Raw genomic sequence first — 11,961 nt, 5'->3', positions numbered from 1 at the left:
TAAGAACGTAAATTATCATTTAAGTAGGTAGGTAGGTATTATCTATTGTGCGCTTGCAAAAATGTAGGTACTTATAGTATCAATATAACTTAGACGATTTATTTAATCGTATGGCAATTCGCTTCTATTTTACTTGCTGCGAGGCTCTCGTATAGAATAGTTAGACGATAAAACTTGGAAACAATACCGCCATAATTTATAATGGTTTACATTTTTAGCAGCTTTTAGGTTTTAGCAGCAATAAGTGACTTGCGATACGCAAAGGAAAAATAATCAGATTATAACCTGACTTTCTAATATATCTCGTCAATCTCGTGTAATAATTCGAGCGGGATACTTTGAAAATGAAAAAAATGAAAATGAAAATGAAAAATGTTTATTGTGTTAAACAATACAATTTGAATACTATTACAATTGAGTTCTCCTTGTAAGTATATGTATACCTGTATCAGGAGAACCCGCTCTGTATTAATATTGGTATCATGTTAAAAAAACTGGATACGCGTCCAGGGTTTTCTTTTTTATTTCAATAAGATATCACCGGCACACGTGATGCCTTACTGCTGATACAATGCTTTTGACATCATATGTATAATAGGTATGTGTGTCTAAAAAAATAACAGCTAAACAGATTCGTTCCAGCCCACTGAATGCTTTACTAAAACCGTGCTCGTTCTGGTAATAGGACTGGAAACCACGAAGGTACAAATTTCGTTTCCTTAACTTATGGTGTTATTACGAGTTTGTGGTCAACAACTTTCTTGGCTGATTCGTTGCATGGCGGAAGATGGCGTGATTGAATTTACACACTCGATTTGATACTTAAAAGGAAAGTGCATGTCTACTTTTTCTCCGTTTTTTGGGTTTCGTGCCTCAAAAGGAAAAAACAGAACGCTTATAGGATATCTCGTGCGTCTGCCTGTCTGTCCGACCATCCCCCCCTCCCTTTATCTCCGAAAGTAGGTACTGGGTCTAAAATTTTGAAAAAAATACATACAAATAGTTCTTAAAGATGACAGGAAACCCTATTTGGTATATACAGGGTGCTTCCTGTAACAGGAGCAATAAATTAAACTAAAGACTGTATTCCTCAAACTGACCGTGACCAACATTTGTTCAGCAACTTTTTAAAATTATGAATCCTTTAGAGTTCCTCTTTTTCATACAAATTAAATATTGCCTTCAATGTACGCTGACATCAGTGTGTTTGACGTTGCTTGTCACGCTGTAAACATGACAAAATTTGCTATACATTGCGTCTTAGAATAAACTTTAAAGTGTAATAAAAATTATACCTGGATTAGAAATTATACCTGGACGAGTTCCAAGACGTCGAACTCGACATACAACTCTATTTCATGTTCCCTTCCACTCCACTAACTATGGTTCTAACGCCGTGTTATCACGGATCCCTCACTTGTATAACACTGAATTCTGCACTGCCGATCCTTTTGTAGGTTCTAAAAATAAATTCAAAAAATATATATATTCCATTATGTTCAAAGAAAATTAATATAAAATCAGTTTCTGTTTTTATTACTATTGTGTTTCTACATTTAACTTCAGTACTGGTACTAATTGCTCCTTAAATAAATACATACATTTTATTACAACATCTCTTTATATCATAAGATCATAATTTTTTCAAGCTATGTGTTCCTGGTTGCCAGGGAAATGCAGTTAGTTGTACGTTCAGGTAGGTGTACTTTTTAAATTCTAACTCCTATAATAATTCTATGAACAATAAAATAAACTTTCAGTTTGAATAACTACTACATTATGATGTTTATCTTGATATTTTTGTGAACGTCTGCTGGTGTCTGATTTTCAACTAATGCAATGTCATGGTTTTGTTTTGTATTAAAAGTAGGTATTTTTAACTAGATTATTTATACATTTTACAACCGGTTTATAGTATTTCTAGCGTATCGAGCATTTGTGTGTATTGTACATTCTCGTTGTTTTCTTATCTTTGTTATTTTTAATCGTTATATAATGTAACTCAATGGATGACTGTTATTGGCCTTATTTTTATGTAAGCATTAATATGTCTTAGTTATATTTACGGCTGTTGTTATCCTGAATACCAATAAAAAAAAAAAAAAAAAAATTTAAAAGTTGCTGTACAAATGTTGGTCAGTTTGAGGCGTACAGCCTACAGTTTAATTTATTGCTCCTGTTACAGAAAACACACTGTATATAGTCGGACTTGATTAGTTAGTTTTTGATCCTACCCCCACGGATTTATAAGGACATTTTATTCAAGTTCCACATAAAAAATATTTGTTAAAAATTGGGTGATGTACAAACCCCTGGAACGCGAGTACGACTCGCACTTGATCGGTTTTTTATAATGTCGGTATTTAGAGAAGGACATGGGAACTAAAGCCTGACCAGTAGGTACTTAATATTATGATCATATGGGCGCTGTTATTCTCATTATACAGGGTGACAGTTAGGAAAGTATGAAAAAATTAGTCCTAGTGAAATTCGTGATCATTCGTCGGGTGAGATCCAAAAGTCACTAACTAACACCATTGAAATTATTGGACAATAAACCGTGTCACAAGTGTAATAAAGTGCATTGTTACTTTAATTTTTTGATAGTACTTAGTGACTTTTGCTTGTCACCCGACGAATGATATTCGGTTAGGCTTTACTTTTGTATGGAGAGGCGTCTCTTAAAGGCACTTTAGTTTGCAAACATGTGGAATGTCAAGTACTCATTCATCTGATAGTTAATGTAGCTAATTAAAGCTTAGCAATAAATATTTATAGCGACATGTCAAGTTGCCGGATATATTTAAAAAGATACTGCCTGATAAAATAATAATATGTATCATGTCATGTAACATACAGAAGGCGTGTCTTGATTTGTCAGGCAAAACCGTTTTTGGACTTGTAGTTCAATAGATAGAGAGGGGCGAGGGGGGACTCATTTTTACCTTCCGCAGCGGTTTTTTCGGCGGCGTTCGGTACCCATTTGTCGGCGTGATTGATTTATACATACCTACATATATATATATATATACCTGCTGGATGCTTTCTAGTCGCCTGCAATAAATTACGGAATGAATATATTATATTTGTAGGTCATACTGAGAAACTTTTACTATGAGACCAAACCCGAAACGCCCAAAAAAATCGGCTGTCTTACATTTTGGCTGGTCTGATGTTGATATTTTGTACGGCAGAGTATTTTTTCCGGTTGCATTTTATTATATGTACAAATCCTCTAAAGATAAAGCTGGTCAAATTATTTTGTTCTTACCCAATCGGTATGGTATGATTCACGCGCCGCCACAGATGACTACTCAAAAAGTTACTGCAACTGCTAAAAAAAATCTGCGGCACATCAAAATGTTCTAATACTTGAACAAATTTGTACCAAATACATATGTATAATCAAATGATCATGATGCTTGCAATGCATGCTTAAGATAACCCTAGCGTGCTTAAATGGGGTCGGCAAAGTCTCACATTCCACCGGGTTATGACATTCGAATTCCCAAGCCTCATATTCCCTTACCGACCAAGCACAAGCGCTCTCCGTTGCTGAGTGCTCTCCGATTACGTGTAGTCGTTTCGGATACAGCATACAGATGTATTGGTTCAGCTTAACGATAGATTCGCTTGCGCTCGGTAAGCGATGACAACAAATGGCCAGATGTGATCCAAGATCGCGTGTCAGCTGGACGCACGCGCCGCTGTCACGAACACTAATCCGGTGTCTTTAGCGATTACAGAAAAATGCAGGTCATATAATTGAAACGGTTCTATAATAACTTGTTTAAGTCAAAACCTTGACGTCTAACTGATCAGTTCAATACTTAAATCTAGCAAATACCTAACTGTTGCAAAAACTAAACACGTCGATAATTATACTCCTAGTAAAGTAACGTAAATATAAAGCTCTAAAAATATAAGCTCATAAGCGGATAACACGTGGAAGGATAAAATTATTAGTTTTCTAAATCTGTAAGCTAACCTATTATTACGGTGGAGCGCTGGAGCGTGCTACGTTGATTGCTATTAATCTTCTTGTAGATTAAATACCTTAAAAGGAGGCGTAAAACCAGGAAATTAGACAGGAATAAAAGATTAATAATATATGTACTTAAATAGTTTATTAGAATGATATTTTAAAAAGTTAGGCCGTTATCATTTATTGTTTTGCGCAATCATATCTTTACTGGACTATCGGGCTAGTTAATAAACAGTTGTAATTACAAAAGTAGTTACAACATACACATATCTACTGCCGTTTTCGAACTTCAAGATATTCACAAGAGACGACACGTACTAGATCCATTCTAGATACGTTATAGTTTAGATATCAACTAGTTCTCTTTTGCAGCGCAATTCAGGCAACCAATGTCACTTTTACGTTAGATAGAGTAAGATATCTATTAGATGTGAATTAGATCTCTAAGTCATATCCTGTGGAAATCGTTCAAGAGTATCTCCAGAATCGCGCAAATGTCAAATTTGACAGGTTAGATCTTAAACATATCGTTATCGTATCTTGGTGATGTCTAAAAGATGTCTAATAGATGTCTACTTCAAAATCCGAATCGGGCCCACAGAATGTAGTTCATATTTTAGGTTAATAACTTAAATAAACACGCCACGACACTGCACGAAGCTAAACAAAGCATAGCGTGCACATGCCGGCATTCCTGATCACATTAATAAGTAGCTCCAAGCTTTCTTAAGGTCAGACGACGAAGGTCATTTCCACACGACTCCTTCGCGGACAAGGCCGAACCGGACCAAGACACCGCCCTTATTACGAACAGCCTAAGGCCGATTGTTGGATGATCTATGACCTGTCAAACGTAGAGGTTTAGACATGTTGATTACAGACCGGACGGCGCATAGGGTCATTGTTATCGGTAATGAAATCAATCTTTGCCGACAGCTGAATTTTGATTTAATTCGGAGCGACGATGAAGTTCAGGTTATGGTTATTGTTAGGTCATTTTTGATTTTTATTTTATTTGGTCATTAATTAACGATTTTTGAAGTGAAAACTTCTTTAGCGGCGCTGGGCACTTTTTGAGGATGGGGAAAAAATGATAAACTCGAGACAGCGTAAGGCGATCACGTGACCGTAAGGTTTAGTTGGCCACTCATTTAGATGGCATTTACATCAATAAGGAAAAACTCAATGACATTACATGAAAAAGGTTCTAATCTTGTACGGGTTACAAATATATTTAGATGCGAGGTTTGCAAGGTAACTTTACAATTTCTATTTGAATTTTAAACAATTAACGCTACAAATTTGAATTTAGAATTTTAAACAAGTTCACTGACCAGCAATTTCGGAACTAAAGTTTTTCAATAGAAAGGAGGATGGATCAATTATACATAGTGCTGCAAACATTTTGGACTAGTCATTGAGTTTTCACTTCTGTCGGCACTCCCGGAGTGCAACCCGTTGTTTTTTTTTTCATTTTTATTACGTTATAAAATTGTCACCAACTAAATTCTATAACAATTTAATTGATTAGTAACTGATCAATCGAAACTATCGAAAATAAATCAAAGCAGCCATAAATTACTCTACGTTACTCACCCGCCATTATCAGATAAAACTCATTAGGCACAGAATGTGATTATCTGCAACATTATGATTCTTTGTTCACACTTCTGTTTAGTACGACATAGACATTGTCTTCATCGAGTTGGTCCCCACGCCACTAACAACAATGAGAACTTGATACATTATTGTTCGTCCTCCAGTCTTCGTCGCTGTGTATTTTTAATACTATATCGGGTGGAACAGAACGAAGGACTTTTATGCAAACTGGAAATTGTTCAAGCTACGTAGTTTATTTTTCACTTATTAATCACGTTTATATTTCTAACCGTTTTGAGATAGGTACAGCTTGTTAAACATTAGTGAGAAAATCATGTTTCAATCCCATTGAATGACATGACAGGTGTCAATTTAAAATGTTAATAACTTTGCAGGATTGTCACTGATATAAAAATATTCAATTTTAATGATTTTGTTTTACTTTGAATACAGGTTTACGATTATAATAACTCGATTGTAGATCACTTAGATAACACTATCCTTTCAACTCAGTCCCTAGAAATGTTCCACCCGGTATACTTAGTTTCAGAGTTTAGGCACATTAAATAGTTACATTTCAAACCATATTCAATAGTTTTAACACGTACATATATTGTATATTTTTTTAACGGAGCAGGAACATTCATGATCAACAATTCGAGGATCAATTATTGATACCCCGTTTCAGAATTAGTAATAGTATTGGGAGGTTACAGGCGTTTAGCTATTTCATACCTATAAATATTATAGTAGTTTTGAATGACTAATGTAAATAATATTTTTACATATACGATTTAGAAAAAGAATTTAACTACCTGTCAATTTATTGTTCCTAATTGAATATCAGTTGCAACTGCAAGCGCGTGACAAATACGTGGTAACATACCTAGTCTCCTGAAATTAAAATGCGAGCAATATCGTTGGGCTGAAACATAATACAATTTTGTAATACATACGTACTTAATTAAAAAACTATTTCAATAAAGGTACGATGTCTGACAAAATATACGAGTATAATATTTTATTGTGTCAAACAAAATTCGTGTAAAGTCAGACCGAGAAAAGTCTGCAGCGATTTTAATAGCCCACGCAGTACAAGTGTAATTTTAAACGTCAAACTTCTATGAAATAATGACGTATAAATAACACTTGCACTGCGAGCTGCGTGGGCTATCAATATCGCTGCAGACTTTTCCTGGTGTAACTGATACTTCATTTCAGTTTTAAAATTAAACTGCCTTAACTGCACCAACTAAAAACTAAAATTAAAATGACCGAAGAGCTGGCGGCTACCTCGCACAACGTATCAGTATTGCGATACAGCGGGGAAATGCCGCCAGCATCCTTGGTACAATGCCTCAGGGGCCTATTTTAGATTTAAGCTAGTTATTAATTTAGTTTAGTTTTACCACTGTATATATTTTGTTTGTAAATAAATGATTTCAATTCAAATTAAAATTCACCAACTTTCATACAGGCTTACAGTTAAATTAGTTTATATATATTAGTTAATATTAATACTTGGATTTAACTTACTCAGGTCCTCCTATATTAACATTGTTTTCACTGCATCTGACCAGTTGCACCAGCAACACTACCAACGCCCAGTGATTCGGCACCATCTGTGAAATCATCAGCATATTACGTCTTGATGCAGTGAACAAGCATTAAATGGGTCTCTATTGTTTCCCAAATAGTTTTGTCATAATGTATTGTTTGCCCGAATTTTTCATGTCCTAAATTAAAAACTTGTATTGCTTGAAAACTATTGATAACAAAACGTTTGGTAACCATCCAAGCATCGCCTGACCCCGTGGGCGATCAGATCTCCCCAACAAAAGGTTACTAAACTAAGCCTCACTTGCCAATGACCTGAGCAAGGTAAAATGGTGAAACCACACAATGAACAGCCCAAATCCCCCGATGACAATGGACAATTCGCCATACTTCTTATTGTCAATTATAAAGGGACGTTTTATGCAATTGAAGCTTTGAGACCCTGCAACAGTTTACACGGTCCAACAAACATTCGTGTTAAAAAAAAGAATTAAATTATATTTTTGCGTCATTACATAGGCAGCAGAATTTGACTCGTTCGTCCCATTGCCTCTTCTCATTGTAGGTACGAAAAGGTTTGAAGTCTTTTCGGGTAGGAACATCAGACACAGCTTTTTAACTGTTTTTCTAAGTAGATATATGCACATTTCCTGGTACGTAGTTATGGACCAACCTCCGGTTTGGAAGTTTTAAGCATGATTCATGCCAGACCGGGCCGTGCCCGAGCCGAGGCGTCCAACATGTCAATTTCTATTACGTTTGATCGGTGATCACGGGTGCTCTCCATAGAAAACGAAGAGTCGGCAGCTCCGGCCCGGCCACGGCCCGGTCTAACGTGAGTCATCCTTTACGCCTATCTACAGAGCTAGATTGTAATTATAAGATAACGGTAAAAAGTTATATACCGGGTGTGGCCTGTAATATGAGCAAAAAATTCAACTGTAAGCTGTTCTCCTCATACTGACCAACATTTGTTCAGCAACTTTTAAAAATGCGAATCGCCCTGGCGGTTCAGCGAGGAAACGCCGCCAGCGTAATGGGTACCATGCCACAGGCGGACCTGCTAGAAGGGGTATTCTTTTTATAATTAGGTTTTTATTTTATAGGTAAGTTTCTTTTATTTTAGTATTAATTTTAATTTCTTTGTAGTTTTAGTTTATTTTAATAAGTTATTTTATATTCAATATGTTACATATATGTCTTTGCTATTATGAAATAAAAATAAAAGTTTTAAAAATAACTTGTGGTTTGATTTTTAATACACTTTCAAGTTTTGCAGACTTTTGCTATGTTTACAGAATTTTGCTATGTTTAAGGCGTGACAAGCAACGTCAATGTTTAAGGCGTGACATTAACATCAACATCAACATTTATTCAGCAAATAGGCCACAAGGGCACTTTTACACGTCAACATTGAATTTACATAAAAGCAAAAATAATAACATCAACAATTTTATAAAATAAAACTAACAATTCAATCTAACGTATTACAATTACTAAGAGATGTATATGGTCTCTTAATGTCGAATTACATACAAAATACAGATAAAAAAAAACACACACAAAAAAAATCTATAATATTTAGAGGTGTAAATGTCTCTAGGTGTCAGAACTATAAGATTATATAGTTTATCAAGTTATCCTTAGAGATGTATAGGGTCTCCAAGAGTCAATATCCTGTATAATTAATACATTCATTAAAAGAAAAGAAACATACGAGAACAGAATGAGGCGTCTCACTGTAATTAATTAATAAAAGTTACTAAGTATAATAGCTCGTGTTAGCTTAACAGACCAGTCTCCACAAACAGCACCCGTTCACGAGTATGACGCGTATCTCAGCCATCGCCTCCCTCAACCTTCATTCGGGAAAGTGGCGACCCGATCAACAACGCCACCGTAAGCAAAGACTTTTAAGCGAGCATGACATGTTCAAGCTACCGGCCTATATTAATATTAAAATAGTAATAACATGTAGCTGTAAGACACGGCATTTTGTGCTCATATGTTACATAAAAAGACAGTAATATAGCTTCACATAATTACTAGCCTAAGTTGACTTAGAGATGTAAAGGTCTCTAAGTGTCAGAAACATTAAAAATATAGGTAAGTATGTACAATCAAAAATAAAAATCAAATAATAAATATGTACTTAGAGATGTATAAGGTCTCCAAGTGTCCAAAACTAAAATTAAATTAAACAATATAATCAAGCGAGAACATCATTGTCTGATGTGTCAATTCTACTGGACACTAGCATATTTAATTCACAATGTAAAAAAAAAAACAATATTTATTTAATTCTTATTATACTAATGAAATCAAGCTACCGGCTTGAAAGCATCTCTATCGTTTATAAAATCATTTACAGTGTAGTACGCCTTACGTAACAAGGAGTGCTTAATGTGCGACTTAAATTTGTGAAGTGGTAAATTCACTACATCAGTGGGGACTTTGTTATAAAAACGTGTACAGTTCCCGACGAAAGACGTACTAACCTTACGGAGGCGGTGGGCGGGCACAGCAAGTTTATGTTTGTTTCTAGTGTTATAGTTATGGATATCACTGTTAACCTTTAATTCGTGGATGTTTTTCCGAACATACATAATATTCTCTAGTATGTATTGAGATGCAACGGTAAGAACGTTAACTTCTTTGAATTTCTCTCTTAGGGATACTCGAGCGCCCAGTCCATAGATGGAACGTACAGCTCGTTTTTGCAGCACAAATATTGTCTGAATATCTGCCGCTTTTCCCCACAACAGAATTCCATAAGACATAACACTATGGAAGTAACTAAAGTATACCAGCCTGGCCGTCTCTACGTTTGTCAGCTGTTTGATTCTCCTCACTGCATAGGCTGCTGAACTAAGTTTTCCGGCTAGAGTGCCTATATGTGCATGCCATTGCAGTTTGGAGTCTAGAGTGACTCCCAGGAAAACAGTTCGTTCCTCAAATTCCAGCGTATCACCTTTTATTTTAATCTTGCTGTTATTTACCTGCTTAACGTTAGGTAGCGTAAACTTGATGCATTTGGTTTTCTTGGCGTTCAAAAGCAAATTGTTTGCCGTAAACCAGTTTACAATGGTAGATAGCGCGTCATTAATGCTCTCGAAGCTATTTTCCTTTCTGTCCACTATAAATATAAGGGAAGTGTCATCTGCAAATAACACTATATCATGTCTATCTTGCACAACTTTTGGTAAGTCATTAATGTATACCAAAAACAGGAAGGGACCAAGAATTGAACCTTGAGGCACTCCGAGGGCTACCGGGGACCCCGCCGATTGAGTTCCATTAATAACTACTCGCTGAGTTCTATCCGAAAGGTACGATGAGACCAGGTCAAGGGCACTAGCTTTTATACCATAGCGGCTTAATTTTCTCTTTAAATTTTCGTGATCAACGCAATCAAATGCCTTTGACAGATCACAGAAAATTCCAACAGCATCTTGAGCTTTTTCCCGAGCATCAAAGATGTGTTTTAGAAGTACCGCACCGGCGTCAGTAGTCGATCGACCTTTGGTGAAACCAAATTGATTGCTATCAAGCAGTTTGTTTCTGTTGAAATGTGACAATAGTTGATTCAGAATAAGTTTCTCGAACACTTTGCTTAATGCCGGTAGTATTGAAATCGGTCTAAAGTTCGTGGGATCTGTTCTCGTTCCTGATTTAAACAGAGGGATAATTTTGCTATGTTTCATAATATCTGGAAAAATTCCAGCATCAATGCATCTGTGAAAATCTCAGCTAAGTATGGTGTAATTGACTCAATGATGGAATCTAATACTTTGACAGACAGGCCCCAAAGATCTTCTGTTTTCTTTAAATTTAATGACCTAAAAGTCTTAAGAACTATATTCGATGAGACATACGAAAATTTGAAGATTTCTGTACGTTCTGCCACATTTGTCTTCAAAATTTCTTCAGCGACGTCTGGCGATGAATTAAGGGATCTTGTTGTTTCTACCGGGATATTCGAGAAAAACCGCTCAAAATGATCTGCCACTTCACGGTCGGAACTTACTAAAGTGTCAGCAATTCGTAGGTTGTAGTGCGGATCCTTCAGTTTACGTTTTCCAGTTTCATTACTGATAACTTGCCATACAGTTTTGACTTTATCGCTGGAATTTAGGATCTTTTTCGACAAATAATCGGCTTTAGCGGCGACACACAACATTTTAAAAGATTTAGAATAATTTTTGACGTACTCCAGAAATTCCGGTCTTTTATCAATTGCCTTTAAATCATATAAGTCGTAGAGCCGGCGTCTTTTCTCGTGAATATCCGGTGTAGCCCAGTCGCTAAATTTAGTCTTAGCCTTGCCTTGCACCTTTTTCTGAATGAAACAGGCATCAAATTCCTTTTTAATACAATTAAACAACTCGGAACTCAAACAGTCAGGGTTTTCCTGGGTACATGAAAGACAACATAATTGTTTAGTAATATTACGATTGAATAAACCTAGGCGACTTTCGGAAATCGGCCTGCACAAAGTGTCTTGAGGAATTTCTTCAGTTTTCCCGCTGAAAGAAGCTTTTAGTCCACAGTGGTCAGAACTTAGGTTGTTAATAACAGATTTACTAATCGCGTCATTATTACTAAAGATGTTATCTATACATGTAGCAACGTCAATTACAATGATATGGCGTGGCGATGGCGTCCATTGAAGGTAATATTTATTTTGTATGAAAAATAGGGACTCTAAATACTACATAATTTTTAAAAGTTGTTGAATAAAAGTGTCATCGTTTGAGGAGTACAATCTATGTTTTAATTATTTGCTTGTGTTACAGGCCGCACCCGGTATATAAACAATG

At 35.8% G+C, this 11,961-nt stretch overlaps 1 protein-coding gene across 1 annotated transcript in view; it reads right to left on the bottom strand.

The window, feature by feature from the left end:
• The window catches only part of LOC134665312 (pre-piRNA 3'-exonuclease trimmer-like), a 301,305-nt gene that overhangs the window by 260,082 nt on the left and 29,262 nt on the right, over positions 1–11,961 (bottom strand). The gene's annotated exons all lie outside the window — the stretch shown is intronic.

The sequence above is a fragment of the Cydia fagiglandana genome, chromosome 6, assembly GCF_963556715.1.
Source record: "Cydia fagiglandana chromosome 6, ilCydFagi1.1, whole genome shotgun sequence".
In the NCBI taxonomy this organism is placed as follows: domain Eukaryota; kingdom Metazoa; phylum Arthropoda; class Insecta; order Lepidoptera; family Tortricidae; genus Cydia; species Cydia fagiglandana.
This window is presented reverse-complemented; position numbering and strand designations above follow the sequence as displayed.